Raw genomic sequence first — 6,570 nt, 5'->3', positions numbered from 1 at the left:
ATATATATATATAATTAAATACACAACCAAAAGAGCTACTGATAATTTCATGCTATTATGATACATGAACAGGCATATTCATAAAATACGCCATATGTCTTAATACAATCTTTCAGGCTCTGTTTATGCATTATATATATATATATATATATATATATAGATAGATAGATAGATGAAAATAGAGAGAGAGAGAGAGAGAGAGAGAGAGAGAGAGAGAGATATTGATAGATACATAAAACCCAATCACCCCATATTTATACATGTATGTGTAAAGATATTATATGTTCAATTATGTAATTACAAGTACGTTGCTAAATATAATGCTTTTCCTTGTTCTTCATTTACAGAACAACGATAGTTTTCCATAGCTCCATGTTGTCTTCTAGCAACTTAAGACACCTACAACTTAACACTTCAGTTACATAGTATGAAAAAGCATTACAGGTAAGAACACTTCTTTATTCGTATTATTTTGTTTTGTTTTTTGCTTATATTGTTTTTATCTTCTGCTTGTGCCAGTCATTGGACTAAGGCCATGCTGGGGCACCATCTTCAAGTGTTTTAGTCAAGCAAATATACCCTAGATATGCTGCATCGACTCCCAAGGAGTTAAGGGACTTGTTAATAACTTATTCTATTGGTCTCCTTTGTTGAACTATTTAGTTACAGGGATGAAAAACAAACTACCACCAGTCATCAAGCAGTAAGGATGACAAACACAGAAAGAAAGACGCACAGACACACATATATATTATATAACATATATTGTTATAAAATATATATACAATATATATTATATATATATATATGTATATATATTGATAGAAAGGGCAACAAAAGAAAGAGACCTCAATATTATGTAAATAGAGGAATTTATCTGTAAAAATATGTGACACTTATTCAGTATCCATGATAAAACTCCAAGTTTCGGATGCTGGGGTGGGAACCCACACCAACATCTCTTCAATTATCTGGCCATTGAAAATTCCTGTGAAAAATGACCATTTTTCACAGGAATCTTATCGGAGTTTTATCATGGCTACCAAATAAGTGTCACATATTTTTACATATATATATATATATATATATATTACTGTTTTACTCTTTTATTTGTTCCAGTCATTTGACTGTGGCCATGCTGCAGCACCACCTTTCGTTGAACAAATCCACCCCATAACTTATTCTTTGTAACATTATTTACATTATTTACATTATATACATTCAACGGATATTTGTCCTCATCTTGTGTGTTGTTAACACAATGTTTCGGCTGATGTACCCTCCAGCCTTCTTCAGGTGTTTTGGAGAAATTTCAAACCTGGGTTCTCATTCCTAAGATATTTTTCGATGGTGTTATTATTATTATTATTATTATTATTATTATTATTATTATTATTATTATTATTATTATTATTATTATTATCATTATTATTATTGTTATTGTTCAGGTCATTGCTTGGAATTGAACTCGGAATCTTGGGTTTAGTAGCCCATGCTCTTAACCTCAACACGATATGCCCGTGGGCATATGGCATAGTGGTTAAGAGAGCAGGCAGTGACCTGAATATTAATAATAATAATAATAATAATAATAATAATAATAATAATAATAATAATAATAATGATAATAATAATAACAGAAAAATACCTTAGAAATGAGAACCCAGGTTCAAAATTTCCCTAAGACACCTGAAGAAGGCTGGAGGGTTAGTCATTTTTAGAGGTTGAAAGTTTAATAATGCTTTATTGATATGTTTTTTTTTGTACTGTCAAAGGAAACAAAATTATAGTGGGACAACATTGGACGATGTTGTGAGGTCTGTGTTCATTCAGTTAAGACAGATTTGACATGAGATGTCCAGGATGTACACAGGTGGTATTTAGGCATGGAACCTAAAGGAAAAATGTGAATAGGAAATTCATGGAACCCAAAGGGAAAATGTGAATGTGTGTGTGTATGTGTGTGTTTGAGGGGAAAACCTTGGATCATGCAGGATTTAAATGGATGTAACTGTAAAAGTGATCCATATGAACAATCTATGTTAGTGTGATTTGACAGGAAACCACTAATCCAAAAGATGAGAGATTTTGCCAAATGATTCAAATGCCAGATATTGTCAAATGCTTTGCTAATCTTGAATTCAGCATCACTGTTTTTGCCAAATTTCACAACAGTAGGGTCTTATTACATAGAGGAGCAGGTTTCCAGAAGATGTAGCTTTATCAAAGCAAAGCTATACAAAGAAGTTCATCTGCTTACTTTAGAGTTTGATAAATATTTACAGTTATTCAAGAGACAGAAGTATGTGTGTATGTGAACGGGTGTCTAAATTTGCTAATTTTCACTTTATATATATGTTTCACTTCAGAGAAATACAGATGATATTTTGATGATCTGATGTATTCTGACTGTTGACTAGGCAAAGGGAGAATAAACAAAAACAAAATTGGAGACAGCTAGTTAATCTAAATTGGTAGTGAAATTCAATTGCCAATAGTTTAGGAAAATAAAATATATGTAGATGACACATGATAGTTTCGAAGAGTAAGAGCTAAACACATTAAGGCTAACAGAGTTAACATTAATGGAGTTTAGGCTCAAAGAATTTGCACTAATTAAATGAGATACTTGAATTTGGGTCAATAACATAGAAATAGCAAAGTTGGGAAAGTATGGGCTCAATATGTGAGGGCTAGCAGAGTTAATATTAATAAATTTGCACAAATTGAATGACATTGGATAGGCTTTAATGTGGTAAAAACTGAGGCAATGGAGTTGTTGAAGTTAAATGATACCAGTCAACTTTTACAAAATCAGTTTCAAGAAATAGTTAATAGGGAAGCAGTTAATATGTTAAATATTAAATATTTCACAAGGAATATATACCTTTATATGCTGCATTTTTATTCTTTATGTAACCAAAAGTCAACATTTATATGATTCATATATACATCACATGCATAACTACTGCATATTCATCTTCATATGCATCTCTCTCTCTCTCTCTCTCTCTCTCTCTATATATATATATATATATATATATATATATATACCATCTTCAAGATCTTAGCCTTACAAATTGACCCTAAGACTTACTTTTTTTAAACCTAATATTTATTCAATTGGTCACTTTTGCCAAACCACAAAGTAACAGGGATGCAAACACACCAACACTGGTTGTCAAGCAGTGACAGGGAGAAAGACACAAAGACACACACGTAGGTATATAAATATAAATGAAAGGCTTCTTTCAGTTTCCATTAACCAGATTCACTCACAAAGCTTTGGTTAACCTGAGGCTATAGTAGAAGACACTAGTGCAAGGTGTCATGCAGTGGGACTGAAACAGGAACCATATGGTTGGGAAGCAAGCTTCTTACCATACAGCCACGCCTGCACTTGTTAGGAATTGTATTAAAAAATTGCTAAAATATTTTGTACATTTTTGTGTATTCTACAACCAATTTATTGAGGATAAGTTTTAACAATAAAATCTTATGTGGACTCTTCAAGGGCCATGTGAACCCCAGTTGAGAACCACTGTCTTAGACAGAGTTATAGCCATGGGTCAAGCAAGGGCCAGTATTGGGCATCTGGTATCTTGAATGTCAGGTACTACTGTTCTCTACCAGCCAGACAAAGCAGTGGCATAGCTTCAGTGTGTGCTGCCCGAGACTGTCCTTGAGTTTGCTGCTCTCTACCAGGGCGACCAAGCTTATACAGGCTTATAAAGCAAATCTAAAATTGCCCACCTCCTGATAATAAATACATTACCCGGAGTGGACTGCCATCAGCATTGCTGCCTACTGAGACAATGTAGTCAGTGAGGGTTGGGTTTCATATTAATAAATTAGAGAGGATTGGTGACAGAGGAAAGCAGCAACATTTGCATGGAAGCTGTTAACAGTGATGAAAATATAAATACCTGGTCTCTCGACTGATAAAAATATAACTACCTGGTTTTTAAAATATTTGTGGCAGAAGTAGTATTGATACTAAAAGGTAATATTTCTGCCCACTTTAAAGTGGATGTTGCCTTAAAACAAGCAACACTACAGTAGTTATGATGAGAGAAATACTTACATTGGCTTTTGGTACAAAATGAATCCTTGTTTATATCACTAGCAGGGAGGAGGTGGTGGGGATTTATCTCTCCACTAGTGATGTAAACAAGAGTGCATTTTGCACTGAAATCCAACATGAGAGTTTCTTTCACAGTGACTGCTGTAGTATTGTTTGTTCTAATAGAGCGTCCGAATTGAAGTGAGAATAAATACTACCTCGGTACATTGTAGTTGTGAAAACTACACTTTGTTGTGCTCCACAGATCCAGTCACTTACACCAAATGTCCTCCCCTCAGATGCTTCAAAACATTGCAATAGAACTCTCAATTGATGGTCTGACCCTGGGGCATGAATTCTTGATGCACAATACCACATTTCTGGGGTTGATGCTTGTGGCAGATCTTCCAGATCATCTTCCAGATCATCTTCCAGATCATCTTCCAGGGATGTTCTTCCACTTTTGAAGCACCTGTACCGCTCAAAACATTGTGTACGATCCATTACTAAATTGTTGTAAGCTTGCCAAAGCATGTTCAATGTAGCAGACTTCCCTAGTTTAACACAAAATTTCATGTTGGCTCTTCGTTCCACCTTCCTGTCTATGACAAAATTACAGACTACAGCATACACGTGATCACAAAAACACAAATTTGACAACTTGTGAAGTAAACACAGTGACATCACTTGATACACTGCCTCATGAAGATTACTACTAGCTCTCTCTGTGCACACAACCACGTGCTGTCATCTGTTGGCTCACTACAAAATTAGTCTGAGAACTTTTTGATACCATCTCATTAATGGGATGTCTTACAAATGTTATAGGCACAGATTTTCCTTCCAACTCCCCTACAATATGCACATGTGCATCAGTAAATGTTTAGATGTGTGTGCCTGCATGTGTCTTCATGTATCTCATCGATGCCAGTCCACTTTTAGTGGTGGCATGTGTTGGATTGGTTGTCATGATCCCAGTTACTGTTACCAAGGCAATGTTACTGTGACCGAGACCTTTGGAAATATGTTGTGTGTGAGAAGACCCGGCAAGCCAAGTGAGACCATAATCCGAGGCCTCTGCCAGAGGTGTAGCCAGCCCACTTATGCATACCTTTCCTCCAATGGACACTGAACTCTGCTTGTGAAGACCTGTTGTGGCAAGTGAAATTGAAATCGAACCAAATTCGACGACTTGCACCCATGCCAACCTCTCCTTCATTGGACACTAAACTCGGCTTGCGAAGACCTGTTGGGGCAAGTGAAACTGAAATCGTGATGGCACCTGTACCAGTGGAGCGCTAAGAGTACCGTCCAAGCATGACCGTTGCCAGAGCAGCTGTCTGGCTTCCGTGCCAGTGGCATGGAAATAGCACCATTTGAGCGTGATTGTTACCAGCGTCGCCTTACTGGCACTTGTGCTGGTGGCACGTCAAAAGACATTCGAGCGAGGTCGTTGCCAGTGCCGCTGGACTGGCTCCTGTGCAGGTGGCACATAAAATACACCATTTTGAGTGTGGCCATTGCCAGTATCGCCTGACTGGCCTTCGTGCCGGTGGCACGTAAAAGCACCCACTACACTCTCGGAATGGTTGGCGTTAGGAAGGGCATACAGCTGTAGAAACTCTGCCAAATCAGATTGGAGCCTGGTGTGGCCATCTGGTTCGCCAGTCTTCAGTCAAATCATCCAACCCATGCTAGCATGGAAAGTGGACGTTAAACAATGATGATGATGACATACATATATATACATATATATGCATAAGTTTCAGTGTGTATATGTGTAAATATGTATATGGGAAGGTACATGGTTCAGTTAAGCAGTGGGCCCACAATCCAACAGGCCTCACAGAGGGGATGATAGAGGACTGAGTCTCCTGGCAGTTGGGCATTTTGTCTGCATCCCTCTCCAGCTGAGCATTCCTAATCTTGTGGGTTCGTGGGTGGTGGTGCCACATAAAAGGCACCCATACAGGTGCCATGTAAACACACCTGTGTTAGTTCTGTATAAAAGCACCCAGTACATTCTGTAAAGTGTTTGGCATCAGGGAGTGCATCCACCTATAGAAACCATACCAAGACAGACATGCAGCCTGTGTAGCTCTTCAGCTGGCCAGCTCCTCTCAAACCATCCACCCCATGCAAGCATGAAAAACAGACATTAAAGGATAATGATGATGATGATGATTATGATGATGATGAGACAGATAGATAGATAGATAGATAGATAGATAGATAAACTGACAGACAGACAGACAAACAAAAAGGTAGATTGATAGATCAACAGATGGAGAGATAGACAGATAGAAAAAGATATAAGATATAGATATGGTACAATCCAGTAAATTATTAAGTAAAAAATTTTTTTTTTTTTATATATTCTTCCAAGAAAATTCAGTACCAACTATTCTACACCAAACATAACCAATAGATGGTTTTTCTTTTAATGCTGTGTTCAGTTGCTAAACTCACTATTCCAGCACGGTTTAAGCAATGATGAATTGATAACC

The 6,570-nt window shown here is 37.0% G+C and overlaps 1 protein-coding gene across 2 annotated transcripts in view; it reads left to right on the top strand.

Moving 5' to 3' along the window:
* The window catches only part of LOC106872688 (protocadherin beta-2), a 251,173-nt gene that overhangs the window by 163,094 nt on the left and 81,509 nt on the right, over positions 1-6,570 (top strand). For both annotated transcript variants that reach the window (XM_052973105.1, XM_052973104.1), the window contains one exon: positions 348-444. The gene's annotated coding sequence lies outside the window, so the exon portion shown is untranslated. The remainder of the gene's footprint in view (positions 1-347; positions 445-6,570) is intronic.

The sequence above is a fragment of the Octopus bimaculoides genome, chromosome 14, assembly GCF_001194135.2.
Source record: "Octopus bimaculoides isolate UCB-OBI-ISO-001 chromosome 14, ASM119413v2, whole genome shotgun sequence".
NCBI classification, from domain to species: Eukaryota; Metazoa; Mollusca; class Cephalopoda; order Octopoda; family Octopodidae; genus Octopus; species Octopus bimaculoides.
The sequence above is the reverse complement of the archived record's forward strand: the minus strand, read 5'-3'. Positions and strand labels throughout refer to the sequence as shown.